The sequence below is a fragment of the Podarcis bocagei genome (genome assembly GCF_964188305.1).
Source record: "Podarcis bocagei genome assembly, chromosome: 7".
NCBI classification, from domain to species: Eukaryota; Metazoa; Chordata; class Lepidosauria; order Squamata; family Lacertidae; genus Podarcis; species Podarcis bocagei.
In genome coordinates, this window is record NC_138132.1 from 43,044,869 (window position 1) to 43,068,141 (window position 23,273).

A 23,273-nucleotide genomic window follows, 5' to 3' on the forward strand; every position below is an offset into this window, starting at 1 on the left:
TTGAGACTTAACATTTTTTAAAGAGCTCTGCTAGATCAAGCTATTTATTCCATCATCCTCTATCCTGTAGTGGCCAACCAGATGTCTGTAGGAAACCCACAAATAGGATGCCAAGACAATAACTCTGTCCTACTCATTCTCCCCAACAGTAGGTATTTAGAGACATGCTACTTTGAACCTTGAGGGTAGCATATGGCTATCCTGACTAGAATCCATTGATAGCCTTGGTGGAGTATAATCGCTTCTCGAGTTTTTCTGCGGAGAGGAATGATAGCTCCGTGGGTGAGTTCATGATTTGCATGTGGAAGGTCCCAGGTTCAGTCCCTGGTATCTCATATTAAAAGGATCTCTTGGGAGCAAGGCTGGGAAGAGCTTTTCCCTGAGACTTTTGGAGGCTGCTTTGAAAAAGAAAGCAAGAAAGCAGAGACTAGGGAAGCGGAATCTTGCAGCCAGTACAACATAGTGCATTTCTTTGCTGGAGTATACACATGGCCTTGGTTTTAACTGATATGTTAGGAGCTCTTAGAGAAATGCCTGATTACCTGCAAATTGCTTTCAAAAAATATCAAGTCAGATGGTCAGAGGCATAAAGAACCATCCTATTTGCTCAGCACACCTGTCAAAACACGACCCTGAAACATCATGTGTGCAACCCCAGCAGGAGGTGCAAACAAACAGCTGAGTGCATTAATGCTCCTGTGTTTGGTGGGAAAAGAACTTAACTCTGATGATACTGGATTGGGGGCGGTCGATGACCAGCAAAAAAGTATTTGATGGGCTCTGAAGTCACACACTTTTTAATAGTGCTTGGTTTATCCACAAGATAAAAAAGTTAAATAGAAAAGAAAAGGATGAATGGACATATATTAACACAGCACGGCCCATTTCGCTCAGAGTAGACCCACTGGAATTAATGGACCTAACTTTGTAATTAATTTCAAAAGGGCTGCTCTGACTAAAACTTATTTGTATACCACCCGTGGTTAGGGTTCCACTGTAATTTCATCTGCCTGCAAGAAACAGTTTTGACTTATAAACAGCCTTTGAGTGTTAGACTGATAACTGCTTGACCTTGCTTACTTATTGCCCTTGGTTGGTTGGTTGCTACCTGCTTGGTCTATATATTTATAAACTGGATAATATGAAAAAGCCTATCATCTTTTGCAAAGAAAGCTCTTGTGTTTTGTTGATTTCTTATAATCTAGCTCTGGGTTCTTCACACTTAGAACATATTCTTACTTTGCAACATAGGAAACTTACCTTAAACTAAATTGGACTGTTGGTCCAGCCAGCTCAGTGTTGTCCACACTGGCTTTCAGCAACTTTCCAGGGTTTTTAGGCAGGATACTTTCTCAGCCTGACCCGGAGGTGCTGGGCGTTCAACCTGGGGCCTTCTGCCAGAAAAGCAGATGCTGTACCACTGAGCTGCAGCTCTTCTCCTTAAACTTCATGGTTTGGGGCTGCTGCCTTTCTCTCAACCCATTTGCAATCTTAAGTTTTCGCAGGCTCTTTTCCCGTCGTCAGTTTCTCGCTTCTAATTCTAATGTCAACGCTAATAAAATCCCATCGTAAAGGTGTTTTATACATGAGCTGTGCTACGTTATGGTGCTTGCAATATCATGCTCCCCGGATCACCACATTAAATCAAGATATTGGCATTTATGGCGCACTATACTGCCATCATGTGAGGTTATAATTTGGAGATGCTGCAGCTCATGATTGTATCTGAAATGGGAATCCACAGCAATAAAATGAAATGTCTTATAATAGGGCACTGTGAGAACTGTATGTGTGTGTGTGTGATGTGGAGTTACAGACAACTCTTTTGGAATAAATCTGGGTAGCTAATGGGATGCCCTCCAGACGTTGATGGACTACAACTCCCGTCACCCCCAGCCAGCATGGCCAAGGTCAGGGATGTTAGGATTTGTAGTCCAACATCATCTGGAGGGCACCATCAATTGTCTGCAAAGCCATGTTTCCCTGTCAGTGAAGCCTTACACATCTTGGAACCTTTTTTTAAATTAATATTTTGTACTGTTTTAAGTGCGTTTTATTGTATATATAATGTTGTTGTGAACTGCCCTGATCATTTTTGATATTGTGGTATATAAATACTTTTATAAATAGATGAATGTAAGGAGTATTATGTGGAGATAAAAAATACAGTGGTACCTCTGGTTACATACTTGATTCATTTCAGAGGTCCGTTCTTAACTTGAAACTGTTCTTAACCTGAAGCACCACTTTAGCTAATGGGGCCTCCTGCTGTCGCTGCACCACCGCTGCATGATTTTTGTTCTCATCCTGAAGCAAAGTTCTTAACCCGAGGTAATATTTCTGGGTTAGCGGAGTCTGTAACCTGAAGCGCATGTAACCTGAAGCGTATGTAACCCAAAGTACCACTGTAAACCCCAAACAGGCATAATTGTCCTTAGAAGATGCTTTAAATGTGCAAGAATTTAATGTGGCATAGTAACTGCACCTGACAGTTTCAACTTGCAAAGTTCCTTGCCTGAAGTGTGCCCATATCCTTTATAAAGCTTGTGTGTTGGGTAGGAGAGACCAACTTGCTCGCTGATGTGTATGTGTGACACATAAGGATAGGTTTTCAGATGGGCAGGCTTTCAGGCAAGCAAACTGACTAACGTCTTTGGTTCTGACAGCAAGAGCTGTTCAACATTGGAAAAGACTCCTATGAGAGGTGGTGGACTCTCCTTTCTCGTAAGATTTTAAGTAGAGGTTGGATGGTCATCTGCCCTGTATGATCTACTCCTTGCCTTGCAAAGAGTTGGACTAAATGACCCTCAAATCCTTCCAACTCTATAGTTCTATGATTCTCTCTCTCTCTCTGTGTGTGTGTGTGTGTGTGTGTGTTTGTGTGTGTGTGTGTGTGTGTGTGTGTGTGTGTACACACATACACATACATAGATGCATGCAAGGCTGCTTTGCATATTGTATTTATTTACAAAGAAGCAGTGGCTGGCACACTTCACATTGTTGCGAGGGAGCCTGGTATTGAGTTCGTCATTCCTGGGCCAGCAGCCAGTAGCTGGCAGAGTTATGAATTAAAAATAAAATGGATATTTATAGATATGCTACATAATACTCCTTTTATGTGAGCTACTTATGTAGGATTCAGCTTGTGCGTAGCCTTGTCCAGTCCAGTAAAGTAATGAGGTGAAGTGCACCTATTAATATAAACAGCTGGTCGCTTTCCCTTGATTCACTGCATTCCTCGTGAAGAAAAACAAAAAATATTGGACCGAGGCTCATTGGCTCAGTGGTAGAGCAAACACTTTGCCTGCAAAAGGTCCCAGCCACCATCTCTGAGTAGAGCTGTGGAAGATTCCCATCTGAAACTCTGGAGACTCACTGCCAGTAAGTGTATGTAGACAATACTGAGTGAAATAGACCCCTTCAGAATTTAAGATTCACCTGCTTAGGAGCCAGACGAAACAGAGACATTCTGTTAAATGAAAGTATAGAGTTCGGATCAAAGGAAGTAATAGTAATAATACAATTCTATTCTGCCTTGGTCAGACCACTCCTGGACTACTGTGTCTGGTTTGGGGCATCTCATTTTGAGAAAGGATATTGACAAGATGATAAAGAGTCTGGAAACAAAACTTTATGTGGAACAGTTGAAGGAATTGGGAAAAGAGGAGGCTGAGAGGCTATATGATAGCCATCTTCAAATATCTAAAGGGCTGTCACATGAAAGATGGAGCAAGCTTGTATTCTCCTCCAGAGGGTAGGACTCAAACAAGTGGATTCAAATTACAAGAAAGGAGATTCCAACTAAACCTTAGGAAGAACTTTGTGACAATTGTTACAATGCATTGTACGTACTTCGCCAAACCTTTATTAGGCATTACAAATATAGGCCATCATAGAACATCTATATATAAAATTTTAAAATATATACAAATAAACAGCCATGTAAAAATATGTAATAACGAGGATTTTCATTGGAGTTTCTTCCTGCCAAATACTGCCATTCACCACTCTAAGAAATACTATTGATAAAAACTCAGCCACCCTTGCAGTTACTTCTGGGTTAATGTCAGACAGATAGAATCTGATATTTTCATTGTCCCGTGATGTTAGACTACCCAGAAAATGGGATAGCATGCATCAGTGTAGCTGGTTGTGGAATGGACAGTAGAAAATTATATGTTCTACATTCAAAAAACATCCGCAGTGGGACAGCTGATTGGTTGCCAGCTTCCAGACCTCCATATACTATCAACCAAAATGATTTGTTATTTTTGTTTTGGATTGAGTCAGGTAATTGGGACCATTTTGGGGTGGCATATTTTTATTTCTTTTCGGCCAGAACAAGGTGATGTTTTCTTGTTTCATTGAAGTAGAAAGGTTCTAGTTTGGTATTTTTGAAAATTTGGTGCAGTTTTCTTTTAAGTTGAAGACATTCATCGTCGAACCAGGGACTAGTTCTGTTTGTAAGTGACCTGACTTGGTGGAGTGTTAAGCTCTTCAAATGTTTTGAAGATTTCACTATACAGCAGGGACGCGGACTTATAAAAAATATTGGGGGGGCCCGGGAAAGCTCATGAATAATAAATAAGCTCATGAATATGCAAATAAAGTGGCGCCGCCTCCTCGTGAGCGAATAGGGGAGAGCGTGCTGCGCCTATCAATCAGCTCCGGAGCGGAAATTGGGTGGAGCTTTTGCTCGGGAGGGAGGGCAGGAGGCATGCAGCCCGACCCTGTGCATTTTGGGCTGGGGGAGGGCGGCGGTGGCGCTCTGCTGGAGGGGCGCCGGAGATTATTGGGGGGGGCAGAGCCCCCCCAAACGAATTTTTGAGGGGGCTCGGGCCCCCTCAAGCCCCATGGAGTCGGCGCCTATGCTATACAGTGGTACCTTTGGATGCGAACGGGATCCGTTCCGGAGCCCTGTTCGCATCATGAGCAGAACGCAACCCGCGTCCACGTGGGTCGTGCTTTGCCGCGTCTGCGCATGTGTGTGATGTCATTATGAGCGTCTGCGCATGCGCGAGCGGCGAAACCCGGAAGTAACCCGTTCCGTTACTTCCAGGTCACCGTGGGACGCAACCTGAAAACGTTCAACCTGAAGCGACTTTAACCCGAGGTATGACTGTATACTTCCAGAATGTCACTACAAGAATTAATGTTCTTTAGATTAAAGATTACCTGGTTTGTAAAATTAACTGTAAGTTTTCCCCCACTGCTACATTCATTTCCTGGGACCATTTTAACTGGGTCATTTGCTTATGTTGACAATAATTTGTGTTGTTACGATTAGTTATTTCTAAATCAAAGTTTAAATTTACAGACATCACCAATGGTTGGTTATCACTTTCGGTGCATGTTTCAATTCTAAAGTCCATTATCAGATTTACAATGTCGCAGTGGACCAGCATATAGTCAATGACAATGCATCCTCAGGGGAACAATGCATTGTAACACATTATTGACAATGTAACACAATGTGTTGTCCACATTTTCCAGCAAATATTCTCCATCAGCTAACAACAATAGATGAAGTTATCATAACTTTTAAACTTGCTTTTAAATTTGTAATCCAAGGTTTAAAACAAAATCCTGGATTCCCTGTGCAGGTCCAAAGACACTTTAGAAATGAAATTGGAAAATCAGCAATAAGAATAGCTGACTTGAGCCATAACCTTCCAAATTTGCTTTTGCATTTGCTGCTTGGTTAACAGTGTAGAAATCACCTCATTATTCCTGGGTCAAACAGATGGCTCTGAAAATGTTATTGTTGTGGTTGGGGTTCAAATAAGAAAAAGTTTCACCAGTAAAATGTATATCTGTCATGCAACTGTTATAAGCACAGGAGCCCCGTTAGGAGAAGCTTCAAAAACATGTATGCACTCTATGTTTGTTCCTTGTTCAAAATCCAAAATGTATATTGTTGTGAACAACCCAATGATCTCGTTTCAACAGATGGAGTTGGCAGGAGTGTAGAGTTTCTATTGCCAATTAGCTTTGTCATGTAACAGGGGTTAATTTCCCCCCTGAAAAGATCGCTTCCCCTGATGCTGTTGGTAGGTTAGTACAGTAGTACCTCGGGTTACATACACTTCAGGTTACATACGCTTCAGGTTACAGACTCCGCTAACCCAGAAATATTACCTTGGGTTAAGAACTTTGCTTCAGGATGAGAACAGAAATTGTGCAGCAGCAGCGCGGCGGCAGTGGGAGGTCCCATTAGCTAAAGTGGTGCTTCAGGTTAAGAACAGTCTCAGGTTAAGTATGGACCTCCGGAATGAATTAAGTACTTAACCCGAGGTACCACTGTATATGCAAAGTGGGAAGTGGTCTTAAGGAGGATGACTGAAATTCTACCTGCACCTACAAATTTCTCAACTTCTGCACAGTCTGACAACAAAAGACAGAGGGCTCAATTCTAAAATGGGAAAACTCGTAAAAGCACAGAATCATGAAAACTGATGAGGTTGGTAGAGCCATCTAAACTAGTCTGCTGTCATAAAGGGGGAACATCCTCATACATGGTGTTGAGAGAGTGGATAGAGATAATTTGTTCCTTTTCTCCCATAATACTAGGTGTATTATTGAAATGAAAATTATTAACAGCATCTTCTGCACATATCAAAGAAATCACTTCTTCACACAATGTCCAATTAATTCATAGCCATAAAATGTGTTGGCCACAAGCTTGTTGTTGTTGTTTAGTCGTTTAGTCGTGTCCGACTCTTCGTGACCCCATGGACCAGAGCACGCCAGGCACTTCTGTCCTCCACTGCCTCCCGCAGTTTGATCAAACTCATGCTGGTAGCTTCAAGAACACCATCCAACCATCTCATTCTCTGTCGTCCCCTTCTCCTTGTGCCCTCCATCTTTCCCAACATCAGGGTCTTTTCCAGGGAGTCTTCTCTTCTCATGAGGTGGCCAAAGTATTGGAGCCTCAGCTTCACGATCTGTCCTTCCAGTGAGCGCTCAGGGCTGATTTCCTTCAGAATGGAGAGGTTTGATCTTCTTGCAGTCCATGGGACTCTCAAGAGTCTCCTCCAGCACCATAATTCAAAAGCATCAATTCTTCGGCGATCAGCCTTCTTTATGGTCCAGCTCTCACTTCCATACATCACTACTGGGAAAACCATGGCTTTTACTATACGGACCTTTGTTGGCAAGGTGATGTCTCTGCTTTTTAAGATGTTGTCTAGGTTTGCCATCGCCTTTCTCCCAAGGAGCAGGCGTCTTTTAATTTCGTGACTGCTGTCACCATCTGCACTGATCATGGAGCCCAAGAAAGTAAAATCTCTCACTGCCTCCATTTCTTCCCCTTCTATTTGCCAGGAGGTGATGGGCCCAGTGGCCATGATCTTCGTTTTTTTGATGTTGAGCTTCAGACCATATTTTGCGCTCTCCTCTTTCACCCTCATTAAAAGGTTCTTTAATTCCTCTTCACTTTCTGCCATCAAGGTTGTGTCATCTGCATATCTGAGGTTGTTGATATTTCTTCCGGCAATCTTAATTCCGGCTTGGGATTCATCCACCCCAGCCTTTCGCATGATGAATTCTGCATATAAGTTAAATAAGCAGGGAGACAATATACAGCCTTGCCGTACTCCTTTCCCAATTTGGAACCAATCAGTTGTTCCATATCCAGTTCTAACTGTAGCTTCTTGTCCCACATAGAGATTTCTCAGGAGACAGATGAGGTGATCAGGCACTCCCATTTCTTTAAGAGCTTGCCATAGTTTGCTGTGGTCAACACAGTCAAAGGCTTTTGCATAGTCAATGAAGCAGAAGTAGATGTCTTTCTGGAACTCTCTAGCTTTCTCCATAATCCAGCGCATGTTTGCAATTTGGTCTCTGGTTCCTCTGCCTCTTCTAAATCCAGCTTGCACTTCTGGGAGTTCTCGGTCCACATACTGCTTGAGCCTTCCTTGTAGAATTTTAAGCATAACCAAGCTTAGATGACCTTAAAAGTGACATAGACAAAACTCAGGCAAGTTAGGGATGGTTGATAGTGGCTGCCCACATGGCTGCCCACAAGATAATAGAGCCTTGGTCTATTTTTGTGTGCACCAGCTCTAGACTATAAGATCCACTTTCACCATCGGTAGGGATGGGAAAATCTGTCAATTGCAGTTTCTCTTGGTTTCTCATTTTTCCAATCTTAAATTCAGTTCTTCTCATTTCCTCATCAGTTTTTTTAAAAGTCCCCATGAAAATCCATCAGATTTTGGTGTTAATTTCTCCTAATATACACATTTGCATGCAATTTTGCTAATATACTTTCCCCCCAAAACCAATGACCCCTAATATATGTGTTTTGTTTGTTCATTTCACTAATATTTGCACTTCTATGTACATTTTACCCTAACAATGTGCCTTAACTAGAGAACTGCATTGAAAAATTCAGAGACCTGAATTTAAAGGATTTCTGTGTTTCAGTTCCTGTATTGTTTCAGAAAGTGTGAATTAGTTAGATTGGCTTTTATATGCGAACTCCATTGAATTTGTCCCTCATCCCTAACCACCTGTAATAGTTCGTCTGGAGAAGCAGTGGCTGCTGCAGAGCTACTATTTTTTTCTGGATCCTTGGAGGATTGAGTCCCAGTGTATAATTTCAGAAAATAATAGTCTCAGTGAAATGCTCTAATTGGGGATAGGTTGGGTTTTCTCCAGAGTGTGGTCTCTTGCGAGCACCTTGCTGATTATCTACAGTCTGTTAAAGAGAAAGAGACACTACGCTCCTCCCCAATTTGATTTCTGCCAGGCTTGGGAGCCCAGAAGACGTCGAGCGTATTCCCCACACGACAAGGCTTCCCGTTCTTGCCTTCAAGACTCCTGATTATAAAGGGGTGAGGAAAAAAGAAAGCGCATCGTCACAAATTATAAATGCAAATGCAAGTTCCATCTATTTAAGCAGTTACTACAGTCATGCCACATCTCTCTTCCAAGGAACTCAAGGTAGTTTACATGTGTTCTTCTTCAGGCCCATTTTACTCTCACAGTAGCCCTGTGAGGTAGGTTAGGCTGAGAAAAAGCCACTGGAGCAAGGTCACCAAGTGAGTTTCATGACTGGGTAGGATTTGAATCCGGGTCTCGCCAGTTCTAGTCCCACAACTGCACCACAACGGCTCTCCAGAACTATGGTTCCTAGTTAAGTGTCAGAAACATTTCCCATCGTGATGATGTAAACGGGGTAAAATTAAACAATACTGAACAGAATAATAGAGTTGTGGAGCTGGAAGGGACCATGAGGGTCATCTAGTCCAACCCCCTGCACTTCAGGAATCTTTTGCCCAGCGTGGGGCTCGAACCCACGACCCTGAGTCTCATGTTCTACCAACAGAGCTATCCCTAAGTTTTGTTCTACCCATTAGCAGGAATTTCCAGAGCTTCTGTTTAATGAACCTTTCAGGGGCCACATGCCAGTGGATAGTGGGGCCAAGACAAAAGTGAGCACAGCAATGGATGTGGTTCTTGCCTTTATGCACTGCCACCCCTTTTAACCCTGAATGGACATCTTGGTGATGCTGCTGTTTAAACTGCATTCCTGAGGGTATGTTCCTGCTCCTTTCCATGGACACAACCCAGGCTAAATTAACTGCAAAGAACCATTCATTGTCAATGGGAGTTTAAAAAGAGCCATCTTTATATTTCTCTTACCGAATAGCCGTGACACTAGGTGAGCCTGCAACCCCTGAGAATCAGATCAACCTTGTGGCTTGTAAAGTTCTGCACAGTGGGCTGTGCAGAAGAACAATACAGCTGTCAGGTGGTGGTGTGGTTGCTCGAGAGCAAACAGGCAAGACTCCGACCTGTCTTTTCCAGGCTTTATTATTAGTGCAAACTATTTACAGTGAAGAGCGTCGCAAGTTCATGTCTGGCTCACTTGCTAGCAGAAGCTGGGAGTGGGCGGTCCTTATACCTCCTCCAGCATAACAGCCGCGTGACCCCCAATCTTCTCCTCCCTTCCCTGTGCCTAAACCTACTGCACAGACTGGGCGCTGGCAAAGGGGTACTTCCCTCCCCTCCGGTTTGCTCAGGCTCGGTGTTGAGGCTCTCCCTAGCATCCCCTGCTCCCACCACTTCCTCTCCACTGGAAGTGGGGCTTCCCTCCTCACCAGAGGAGAAACTGCTTCGCAAGATTTTCGGAGGTTCCCTATAACACAAATGCCCTTCCACCTCTCGCCTCTGATCTGATGGCAGTTCCCTGACAACAGCAATAGCATTTTTTTCATTAAAGTGACAGGTAAAAGCAGCATTAAAACCCAATCTTTTTCAGATTAAAAGTCCTTAACAGACATGGGGAGTTTGGTGCCCAAAGGATGATGACGTAGGTTCCAGGCAAGCCTTCATGAAGTTTTTGTTTGTTTATAAAGTATTTTTATCCCTCTTTTCAGCTGAAAAGCTTCCAGAGTGGCTTTGATAAGATCAAGAACAAACCAGGCAGCATAGTTGTCCTACTTTACAAAGGAACATAAGACGAGCCCTACAGCTGGATCTGGCCAAAGGCCCAGTCCAGTATCCTGTTCTCAGAGCGGCCAACCAGATGCCTATGGGATGCCCACAAGCATGACCTGCGTCCTGTAGTTGAAGGACTGTCTACCCCAAATCTGTCTTAAAGATAAAAAACCAAAAGAAGGGAGATCAGGAAGGGTCCTGAAGTTGCCCACCAGCAGCTAGCTAGCTAACAGACACACCAGGTCACAGTCTTCCTTCTTTGGTGGGATGGAGTGTATTTCTCTCTAAATAATAATAATAATAATAATAATAATGATGATGATGATAATAATAATAATAATAATAATAATAATAATAATAATAATAAGAAGAAGAAGAAGAAGAAGTAGTTATTATTTATTATTTGTACCCCACCCATCTAGCTGGGTCTCCCCAACCACTCTGTGCGCTTCCAACAAAGATTAAAAATACATTAAAATGTCACACATAAAAAACTTCCCTAAACAGGGCTGCCTTCAGATGTCTTCTAAATGTCAGGTAGTTGTTTCTCTCTTTGACATCTGATGGGAGGGCGTTCCACAGGGGGCGCCACTACTGAGAAGGCCCTCTGCCTGGTTCCCTGTAGCTTTGCTTCTCACAGTGAGGGAACCGCCACAAGGCCCTCGGTGCTGGACCTCAGTGTCCGGGCTGAACAATGGGGGTGGAGATGCTCCTTCAGGTAACTATTCCCACGTTTGCATCTATACAAATATACATCAGCATATGCAAATAGCTATCTTCTTTTTCAGAGGTGCATATGTAAGCAGCCTCCCAACAAGATGGGCCCTGCCTGTAGACTTGCAATCTCAACGTTACGGCCAAAAAATAAAAAAGGGAGGAAGAGACTGCAAGGAGATTCCTGCATTGCAGGGGTTGGACTAGATGACCGTTGGGGTCTCTTCCAGTTCTATGACCATAACTCCTGTGGTAGAGTATTTGCTTTGCATGCAAAGTGTTCCAGATTCAATACCTGGTACCTCCATGCAGGTATGGGAATGCCTCCTGACCCAGAGAGCCACTGTCAGTCATTGTAGACAATTCTGAGCTGGATGGACCCAAGGGTTTGACTCAGTATCAGGCAGTTAGTTCCCTATGTTCCTAAGAAGAAAACAAGCAAACCCAGGCATTCATTCTTAAAGTTACTAAGTTCTTTTACTGTCCACTTGAATGAAAGCAGTTCAGGATGTGAAGCAGCTAAATGGAGCTTTGCAATCAAATGTGTTGACAGAAAGAATTCCAATTCCCTTCTCTCCTTTGACTGTAGCCTCATAGAATGTCTGCTTCTAGATTCATAGTTCAGGGAGAGAAAGAATCAAAGAGCACCCTGATCCCAGCAGGATTCTAGCTTCCTTTAAAAGGCTATGCATGTGCATTCTTGTTTGCTGGATCAGCCCAGGGTATTATGAGTGCAGTGCCAGCTTGCTCAGGCAATTCTCCATTAAAGGTGATGGAGAAATTCTGTTCAGTGTGCATTTAAACATGAACTTACCTGACCCTTTCTAAACATGAACTTACCTGGCCCTTTCTAAAATAATATGTGAAGTAAAACACAGCCATCCTTCAAAACTTGCACTTCTTTGATTTTTACAACGCAGAGGGTGACTAGTCTAGCCATTACATCTTATTTCAATACTGCATCCAAGGACAATAGCTGCTGCCTTCCAGCATTTGCCGCCCAAGGCAGTGTCTCACTCTCCCTAATGGTAGGGCTGGCCCTGAAGGTGCCCATATGCAATACTTCTTATAAAACCACCAATCCGCTTTTGAGAAAAGAAAAGGTAGCATTTGATCTAGGAAATGAGAATGAAAGAGCCTTCCTTGGAGGTACGGAGATTAATAACACTATAATGACTCATCCTGGCATTTCCCCCCTCCACAACAAAGCCAAATTAGCAGTCTCCCAAGGTAATGACTTTAGAAGAACAGTGCAACGTCTGAGAGATTTAAACCCCTCTTTAATGACCACCCTTCTGCCCTTGGCCAAAAATAGTGATACCAACAGCAGAGGCGTAAACTAATCTGGAAAGGGGTCCAGAGGGGATAGAACTTCCCTTATTTTGCAGCCCACATGATGGTTAGGCTTAGGAAATCAGATTGCAAAGCAGAACAGGCAAAGAAAAGGCTTAAGGTCCAACTATGAGTTGTAAGGATACTCCTGTTCCCCCTCACAGAGCTACATTTCCCAGATTGATTTTGTTATGTACTGAAGTTCTCACCCTGGGCCAGCAGGGGGATACTGTAGATAGTTATGCAAATGAAGGATCGAAAAGTGACGTTCAGTCATTGGATAGTTTGCATGCAAATGAAGGATCGAAAAGTGACGTTCAGTGATTGGATAGTTTTAGAAAGTTGCAACAGTTACGCTGTTCTGGAGCTCTATATAAGCAGGCTGACTGAGCTCCTCAATTCAGTTCTGTTCTGGCCTTTGGAATAAACAAGAGCTGTTTGAAGAATTGTTGTGACGTCTGATATGTTCGCCCACAACTTAACAGATTTAACGATCAATCCTTCATCGCTGGGCATTCTGAAACTTTTAGCTCTGTGAATGGTGAATTGTGGTCTCCTAACAGCTCTCAGCACCCTTAACAAACTACATTTCCCAGGATTCTTTGGGAGAAGCCATGACTGTTTAAAGTGGTACCATACTGCTTTAAATGTGTAGTGCAGATGGAACCTAAGTGAGAATGTCCATGTGTGGAACTTATCACGATGTTACAGGCATTGTGTGATGATCCTGCATATGTGGACCAGCCACACACATTTAAATCGAGACACTCATGCAGATGTTTCTTTTACTGAAAGAATAATGACGAACTGAAACCAGCTAGGCAGGTCCAACTGAAACACTAGCAGGATGAGCTAAAAAATTGTTTTGTTTTGCTAGTCACACAGAATGTTTTAATTCAAGCAGCGTATGACAGCAGTAATTGCCCTAGTTCTGACCATCATACGACTGAGTCACTAGGAAAGCCAAGGAAGAACATTTTGTGACCTTTTTAAAAAAGCTAAAAAACCCAGTAAGGGACACTGAGGTGTTATCAGTTTCCTGCTGTGCTCAGTTGCAATTGCAAATATGTGTTGACTCAAAATTATATATTATATCAATTATTATATTATATTATATTGTATTATATTAGTAATCACCTTGACAACAAAGGTCCGTATAGTTAAAGCTATGGTTTTCCCAGTAGTGATGTATGGAAGTGAGAGCTGGACCATAAAGAAGGCTGATCGCCGAAGAATTGATGCTTTTGAATTATGGTGCTGGAGGAGACTCTTGAGAGTCCCACGGACTGCAAAAAGATCAAACCTATCCATTCTTAAGGAAAACAGCCCTGAGTGCTCACTGGAAGGACAGATCGTGAAGCTGAGGCTCCAATACTTTGGCCACCTCATGAGAAGAGAAGACTCCCTGGAAAAGACCCTGATGTTGGGAAAGATGGAGGGCACAAGGAGAAGGGGACAAGAGTGGACAGGATGGTTGGACAGTGTTCTCGAAGCTACCAGCATGAGTTTGGCCAAACTGCGGGAGGCAGTGGATGACAGGAGTGCCTGGCATGCTCCGGTCCATGGGGTCACGAAGAGTCGGACATGACTGAACGACTAAATAACAACTATTATATTATATTATATTATATTATATTATATTATATTATATTATATTATATTATATTATACCTTGTAACAGAGTTTCAACTGCTGTTTTACATTGGATGTATGATGTGGCATCTGATCCATTAGACAGAATGGGCTACTGGCCTTCCAACATTAGTCTGCCCTCCTTTCCATGCCTCCACCTTCCTGCCCGCCTGCCAGGGGGCGTGGATCTGCCTGCCAGCTTCCTCCTTGTCTCAGTGTTGCCCTTGTCGAACTCAGCAGGGAGGAGGAGGGGGACAAAACTAGAATCAGTTGACACTTCCACCTGAGCAAAGGCTCCATCTACTGTCGGCCTTCCGCCCGAAAAGTTTCAATAGGCACCAACCACCACTGTGCCTATCAGTAATCAAACTTGCAATGAGACCTGCACTATAAAAGTTGGAAAGATGGTTAAAAGCCAAGAGTGCTCTTAACCATCCCCTTTCCAGCCACAGACCTCAAAGCACACATGATTAGTTAAGAGCCAAAATCTTTTTGGTCAAAGTTAAACTTTTTATTCAGCATACATCTGGGTATAATACACTTGCGTTTTGCCTGTATTTGTCAGAGGGATGGGTGAGGAGAGTTGCAAAACTTCAATTAATACTATTAACAATGAACATTTTATTACTATGTTTCTCCCGCTAATCTGATGTTGCTGTTTTTTTCTCCCTCTCTCTTCAATTTCCTGGCGTTTGCCTTTTATCTCTTCCACAGGATATTATGCTACCTTGTAAGATGGAGAATGCCGGTTTTGATATTAAACTGAAGCAGGGCTGGGAATGGAACAAATGCTCACCCACAAGTAAAGAGACAACAATTTTTTGAGATGAATTAAATAAAGTGAAATTCACCAGTAATCCATTGACACCATCTGACCTGAAGCCTGGCAGGGACCCTTCCTTATCTTTTCTTCCAGCTTCAATGAATTAAGTACATTTGCTAAATGTTTTTATATCAGAAATAAGATCCTGATCCCACTGGTTTGGGAAAGAACGCAGACAAATGAATTGGTTTGGGAAGCAAAGATTGGAGGTGGAACTTGAGTCGGTCCAGACACTATCTGAGCTGACTGAGGAATAGAGCACTGTCAAAAGACTAGGCCAAGCGTGGGGAACCTCAGTCCTGGGGGGGCGGGGGGGGGGCGGGGCGGATGTGGCCAACCAAGCCTTTCTGTCTCTCCCAGGCTTCATCCATAGGGATGGAGGAGAAATTGGATTTGGTTTGCATCTAACTCACACTTCCCCAAAATCATATGTAAACCAGGGACGCGGACTTATAAAAAATATTGGGGGGGGGCCCGGGAAAGCTCATGAATAATAAATAAGCTCATGAATATGCAAATAAAGTGGCGCCGCCTCCTCGTGAGCGAATAGGGGAGAGCGTGCTGCGCCTATTAATCAGCTCCGGAACAGCTGATATGCGGGAAACGTGGGGCTAGCCGGAGAAGAGAGGGCTGGCTGGGAGGTGTGGCCGGTCGGGATTCCCCTGTTCTCGCGGGGGCTGAAACCGCCAGGAGGAAGGAAATCCCCCCCGGCAGTGCCTTGGCAGTGGCGGTGGTGCTGCGAAGCAGCGAGGCAGGAGCCCCCGCCCCCGGGGATTCCCTAATCTCGCGGGGGACGGCCGGGGCTCTCCGACTAGGGCGCGCGGCTGGCTGGCTGGCTGGCTGGCTGGCTGGCGAGGGAGCAGGTGGGGAGGAGGCGGGGGACGGCGGCGGCGCTCTGCTGGAAGGGCGCCCGAGATTATTGGGGGGGCTGAGCCCCCCCAAAAATTTTTTTGAGGGGGCTCGAGCCCCCTCAGGCCCCATGGAGTCGGCGCCTATGATGTAAACTGATTCGCAGCAGTCCTTCAAAATCTGCACTTCTCTGAATTTTAAGCCTCCAATCAAATAACATGTACAATAATGTTGTATTATTTTATTGTTGTTAGCCGCCCTGAGCCTGGCTTCGGCTGGGGAGGGCGGGATATAAATAAAAATTTATTATTATTATTATTATTATTATTATTATTATTATTATTATTATTAGTATACAAGGAGAAAGTGTCCATTAAAATGCATATATTTTTAAAAATAACATTAAAATTTCTTATACTATGGAAACTCACATGTAAAAATGTGCTTATTATAAGAAATGCACACTAAAATGCTGATGATTGCAGACATAATAATAATAATAATAATAATAATAATAATAATAATAATAATGCAAACTGATGAGGAAATGTGGAGAATTTAAGACTGGGAAAAATGAGTAGCTAAGAGAAGACAAAACTGACAGAAGCGAAAGCTGACAAATCCTTCCACCCCTCTGGTCCCTCCTGCCTTTAGCTATGGCCCCGCCCATTTTTGCTGTTGGCCCTGCCCACTTTTCACTCTGGTCCTGCCAGCAGCTGCTAAAGGGGTGGTCAAGCTTTCTCACCCTAAGGGCCACATTTCCTTCTAGGCAACCTCTCAGGGGCCACGTGCCAGTGATGGGTGGGGCCAGAAGCAAAAGTAGGCGGTGTAACAAATATCAATTGACACATGCACCATTTTCTGACTTCAACCCAGGCAAGGCAGAAGCACTGTCAGAGTTTAGGACAGATTCCAGCCAAGTAAAGGAGGCTGCAAGGCAGAGTCAGTGAAGGGCTGGGGAGGAGCTGTGGTCTGGGGACAGTTCCAAGTGACAGAAAGGTCGACATTTGGCCCTGGCCCCTGGTCCTGAGATTACTTGTCCAGTCAAAGCTTGGTTGTCGAACGTAATCCGTTCCAGAAGCCCGTTCGACTTCTGAAATGTTTGACATCCGAGGCGCAGCTTCCGATAGGTTGCAGGAGCTTCCTGCACTCAAGCGGAAGCCACGTCAGATGTTTGGCTTCCAAAAAATGTTCAAAAACTGGAGCATTTACTTCCGGGTTTTCAGTGTTCAGGAGCCGAAACGTTCCAAAACGGAGGCATTCACAATCCGAGTCTGTTTCCAGTGAGACAAAGCATCGCTCTCTCTACCACACGTTTTCTCTTTTTTGTTATTTATTTTCCTGTCAGAAGGTGGTTTCTGCTGCTTCCTGTTTTAGAGTACATCGCCTATGGCCAAACACAATTTCCTTCTCGAAAGCTGCCCAAACTCAGCTGACCAGCATAGGCATATGCAAGCATTTTTTTAAAAAAGAAAAAACACATGCAAAATCCACCCCCCCCAAAAAAACCTTCTGTGCTTCCCTAACAAACTCAGCATTACTACTTCTTCTGCTATTCTGTACACTAGGCCCTGGCGGAGGAAGAGGTGTGCGGGGGGAGCACACCATCCCCGGCAGCACGATCCCAGCGGGGGGCCATCGCGGCTGCCCCCCGCCTGCGCTGGGTGCCATGCCCCTACGGGCCTGACACCACGGCCCCAGGACGTACACCAGCCCCGCCCCTGCCTGTTCTGTGCCTCCCGGTGCTGGAGCATGAAGCTCCGCCACTGCACAAGGCATACAATGTGGAGAGAGGAATCTAGTGTAGGAACTGGGATTTCTGTGGCTTCCCTAAAGTAGCCTAAGACTGCAATCCTGTGCGTGTTTGCATCAGGGGGAGTTCCACTGAAATCAGTGGGTTTGCAGGCATAGCTAGGACTGTGCAATAAGGCAGCTGGTGGTTTGCTGCTATGCTTCTGTGTTCTGCTGTCTTTTTAGTTATTTATTCATATCAGCAATCCCATGTATGTATGTATGTATGTACATACATTTATATGCTGCCCTCCTGGTGCAAAAGCACCACAACATTTAAAATTACAGTTGTATAGAAACAGCAATGTAAAACAAAATGGGCAGGAATGCCTCTTTTAATATAAAAACTCTGCTGCTTCCACAAAATAATACAAAAGAATAATAATAATAAATGATAAAATGTTATATCCATATTTTTCCCATTTTACCTGGAATACTCATTAAAATTAATAGACCTACATTAGCCATGTTCATTAAATTCAGTGGGTTTTCTCTGAGTATGTTTAGCAGCAGATGACATGCAGTGTATGTATGTATGTATTTTAAAAAACCAATCTCCTGCCTTCTTAATCAGGGAACTATTATTTTAAAACATTACTTAATTTTTTAAAAAATGCATTTCTGCCTCACACTTCAGCCAAAAATGCTTCCATAATGGCTTGCCGATCAATAAAAATAAAAATGACAGTCCCTGCCCTTGGCCTTATAAACCGTAAGACACACACACATACAAAGGGAAAAGGGGACGCTTTATGTGTGGAGTGGGGTAGGAGAAGGAAACACAGGCAACCAGCTGTTAAAATTACAGAATATGTAAACATTTAATTCGCAGCCAGTCTCAGAAAAACGTTTTGGAAAACATGGGGTTACCTTTTAGTTGATTAAAATGTTTTTAAGCAATTGAATTGTACCAATTAATTGACTAAACACTGCAGCCTTATATCAGCCAAAGATATTAGAAGAGGTACACTGCCTTATCTATCCAGCCTTCTGGTTACGGATTACATAGCCTTCCAAACAAGCTCCAGGGTATCCGTTTTCTATAAGAGGTCATTAAATGGATAATGGCATCACTGAAAAACTCACTCCCCATGCCTAATTAGTCAAGAGCGGCATTATGCGAAGCCTTCATCTCCTGGTCTCCTGTGCAGCTGGAGTGAGCTGTTTGACAGAGATTGAAAGTCAGGCGTAACCTCCTCCTCGATAATTGTTTGCCCACCAGACTCATAATGGGCAAGAACTCAAGAAGAACACGCCACATCCCCCACCAAGAGGCTCTGTCATTGCTTCAAAGACATGTGACTGCTGACCGCCTCTTGGAAGGTGCTTCCAGACTGTAAACACAGCGCATACTATAGAACTTGCCCCCACAGAAAGCAATGATGGCCACCAATTTGGATGGCTTTAAAAGAGGATTAGACCAATTCATGCTACTGATGGCCACTAGCCATGATAGCTATCCTCTGCCTCCACATTCAGAGGCAGTAGGCTTCTGAAAACCAGCTGCTGGTAACCAGAGGAGGCAAGGATACTCTTTGCTCTAATCCTGCTTGCTGCTTTCCCACAGGCCTCTGGTGAGAACAGGATGCTGGACTAGAATGGGCCATTGGCCTGATCCAGCAAGATCTTTTTATGTTCTTAACTATTTGGGTTTTTTTGGATTCAACCACATATCAGCAAATTCAGGTTGTACAATTAAGGGTTTCTGTGTAATTGAAGGCTTCCGGTAATTGTCCTTGTTTTGCCAGCCTGCACCCCAAATCCTTTTAATTGTGAAAGTGTCTTTCTGCTTGCAGTCTTTCCCTCCTCTTTGCTAAGGTTAAGTCTTAAGAACTGTTAATGATGCCTCCATTCTTGGATTTATCACTGATTGGCTTATTAAGCACCTATGATCACCTTGGTCATAGTATGATATAAGTGAATATTTGAATATTCTTATAAATACTGTTATGTTCCCACACAGTTTGAATTTCAATGCAAATTAGACTAACAGGTCTAAAGAAGATGGGACAATGAAGGATCCATACACAAATCTCCTATCTGTTTAAGTTTTTCTTTTAAAAATAGCTGTGGGCAGTAGGTAGTGTAATGTTTCTGGGTCCAATAACAGGCACCAATAATGATGATGAGTTTCATTAAAAGAGCTTTATTCAAACAAATACACCACAGAGCATCTTGTTCTGCCATGTGCTCCAGCACAAAAACCTTAAAAAGATTGGATTTCTCTCATATGATTGACAATCCCTATGTTTCCTAAACCCACACAATCTCTGGACACAAACAGCAGGATAAAAAGCCCACGGACAGCATGAATCCTGACTGTCAGGATGTTCAAATTTTCTAAAACGCTTTAAAAACTTTATATTAATGTATCTATTCATCTATCTACTGTACCTGTCATACAGTTACTATGACTGAAGTAGGTGAAAGTAAATCGAAACAGACAGGAAAGTATCTTGACTCAGTAAAGACTCAGAGATATCATTCACTACTTGATGTGTCAAGGAGTTATGGAGAAGTTCATAGAATTCAAATGGAATCCAATAAACCATTTCCAGAAAATCTTAAACGAACACATCTTCTTTTGAAATGTTAGAAGTTTCAATGCACCAGTTTGAAAATATGCATAATTACTCACTATGGATTTTGAGCATATTAGGAACTTAATATATACATGCAGTTGAGGAGGCTGAGAATAAGGAGGTCTTATTAGCATACAATACAGCTTTCTGATTAACAAGACAGTGCTTGTCCACTTATTCACACAGGGTATATATATGTGTGTGTGTGTGTGTGTGTGTGTGTGTGTGTGTGTGTCTGCCTCATCTTTGTCTCTTTGGTACCATTGGTAACTGAATCTCCTTTGGGGACGCCAGCTGGAACTAAAGGGAAATTAATATCAGGGAAGGGTCGTAGCTCAATGGAAGAGCATCTGCTTGGCATACAGAAACTCCCAAGTTTGACCCCCAGCATCTCCAGGTAGGGCAGGGACTAACTCACCCCAGAACCCCCAGAGAACCATCACCAGTCAGTTGGCAATACTCAGCAAAATGGACTAATGATCTGATTTGGTATGGCAGTCTCCTGTTTTCTTAAGACCCAAACAACCGACATGATCAGAAAGGAGCACTTGGTAAGGAATCATATAAACATATGTGTGCAAGTATGTATGCTGATAGATTTGATACAGAGCACACTGGTGGATAGATTGAACAAGAATGCCAGGGTTTGAACAACTTCTACTGCGACTGGGTTGGCAGCTGTTGAGGGCTATCCCGTGCACCCTCTCTTTCCTCTTCTGATGCTGCTGGTCTTGACTTAGTCTGTTTGCAGGCACCAGCAGCTGCAAGTGACTTTGGCAGGAAGCACTGGGAAGCTACAGGCCACCCCCAAATTGGGCTTGCATTATTGGAAGGTGAGGAGGTATCTAAATCCTGATTGTCTGGAGGATGGAGTGTCAAACATGGAAGAGGAGATGGTGGGAGACCTGAGGATGTAGAGAGGGAGTTAAGGAGGCAGCAATGGATGAGGAGGAAGGAGAGAACACGGCTGAGGGGATTGGAGTAATTAGGAAAATAATGGGCTGGTGGTAGAATGCATACCTTGAATCCCTGGCACCTCAAGTTAAAAGGACTGGGTAGTTAAAGGATTGGCATCTCCAGTAAAAAGGTGATGGCAAAGACCACAGCCCCAAACACCAGAAAGCTGCTGTCAGTCAGTGTTGACAATCCTAAACTAGATTAACCAATCAGTTGACTGAACTGGGTTAATTTCTGTCACTTATACATAAAGGTAACGGGACCCCTGGCCATTAGGTCCAGTCGTGGCCGACTCTGGGGTTGCAGCGCTCATCTAGCTTTATTGGCCGAGGGAGCCGGTGTACAGCTTCCGGGTCATGTGGCCAGCATGACTAAGCCGCTTCTGGCGAACCAGAGCAGCGCACGGAAATGCCGTTTACCTTCCCGCCGGAGTGGTACCTATTTATCTACTTGCACTTTGATGTGCTTTCAAACTGCTAGGTTGGCAGGAGCAGGGACCGAACAATGGGAGCTCACCCCGTCGCAGGGATTTGAATCACCGACCTTCTGATCGGCAAGTTCTAGGCTCTGTGGTTTAACCCACAGCGCCACCCTTACACATATATTTTCCTCAAAACTCCATTATTTTTTTCTGTCTTAAAAACAAAACACTTTAGACTGTTTCATAAACTTGGTGTGGTGTCTTATTTTAACCCTCTCACACTTAGGAGCTATAATACCACACTACTTTAAAAGTCTTCAGGAGGGCCTTGGGGGGAATTTGGATGCTGATTGATAAGGGGCAGCCTTGTGGAAATAACGAACCCGTCTCAGGGCGGCAGTTTTTTTTCAAAGTGGAAGAGTGGGCTGAGCAGAGGGAGATACTCTGTGTTAGCTAAGGACACTCTCCTGCACATCGTACAGGCCCCAGGGAGGCTGGGGGTGGGGGTGGGTAGCTGCTACAAGGAAGCATTGCATGGACTAGCCCACCATGAATGGCACTGGATGGAGCCAGTTGTTTCATTTTGATAATCCTTCCCCTGGCTCCTTCACTCATATGAAATGGTTTTCACGTTATGAACTCCTTTTTTTTTTAATGGCCTGCATGATTGTAAAGCAAAGCATTTCCTTATGATAGCACATAAATGTTTTACAACGCTTTCATTTAAATTTAGCGTCTGCTTTAGAATGACAAATGAAACAAAAGGAAGCACCAACGTAAAATATTGTTTTGACACCTTTGGAGCTGAGCAAGGAAATTACACCGAATACGTTTATCCTGCTCCAGCACATTTCAGCACCTTTCAGCAATCTTTTCTTTAGAACAAAGTCACGCTGCAGTCGGCGTGTAAATAATGCATACAGGTAAAATATTATTATACCTGCACATTGATGTAAAATTCCCTGTAACTGCAGGGAATATGGAACATCTGCCAAAACAATTTCATTTCCTCACTTCCCTCCAGTAAAAACAATGGTTGGTGTGTGTGTGTGTGTGTGTGTGTGTGTGTGTGTGTTTGCACGCTACCTGCAAAAGGCTATGAAATACAAAATACCATTGCATATCAAATGTTAAATAAGATTGTGTTTTAGTTATTCAATACTGCTAAATATTGACTGTTTAAATTTAGATTTGGAAATGAAGTATCACAATGTATCAAATGAGAATATCAAATGGAACTCAAGCAAATATACACCAGAGAAGATAGACTCTTTGGTCCTCCAGATGTTGTCAATTTCCCATTTGCTTTGACTGTCCCTATTATGGGAAGAGTCCTGCTGGATCAGATTTGAGGTCCACTTAGTTCAAATATAATAGCTGACACCCGTTTAACTTCAAACTGCATTTTCTGAGCAAGGTTTGTTCCAGACCTGATAGTCATAGTTTCACAACGTGGATGACATGAGAAACTGATCAATTAGTCCAGGAATTAATTGCAGCAAGGCTTTACACAATGGAAAAAAGACATTAAAAAACTGAGGATTAAATATAAAATATTAATAGATGAAAGGCAAAGAGAGGGCATTTGCTCTTCCGGATCTGAAACTCTACTATGAAGCAACTTGTCTAAGTTGGATGAAAGAATGGATTGAACTGAAGGATGTGAACATATTGGATTTAGAAAGGGCCAATTTGATTTATGGGTGGCATGCGTACCTATGGTACA

The 23,273-nt window shown here is 43.3% G+C and overlaps 1 protein-coding gene and 1 long non-coding RNA gene across 2 annotated transcripts in view; one reads left to right on the top strand and one right to left on the bottom strand.

The window, feature by feature from the left end:
- Positions 1-23,273, bottom strand: part of LOC308591775 (protein phosphatase 1 regulatory subunit 3E-like) — a 231,035-nt gene that overhangs the window by 74,663 nt on the left and 133,099 nt on the right. The window lies entirely within an intron of this gene.
- Positions 524-14,974, top strand: LOC308591795. The gene is made up of 2 exons (XR_014010268.1): positions 524-2,704; positions 14,839-14,974. It is a non-coding gene; the product is annotated as an uncharacterized lncRNA (long non-coding RNA).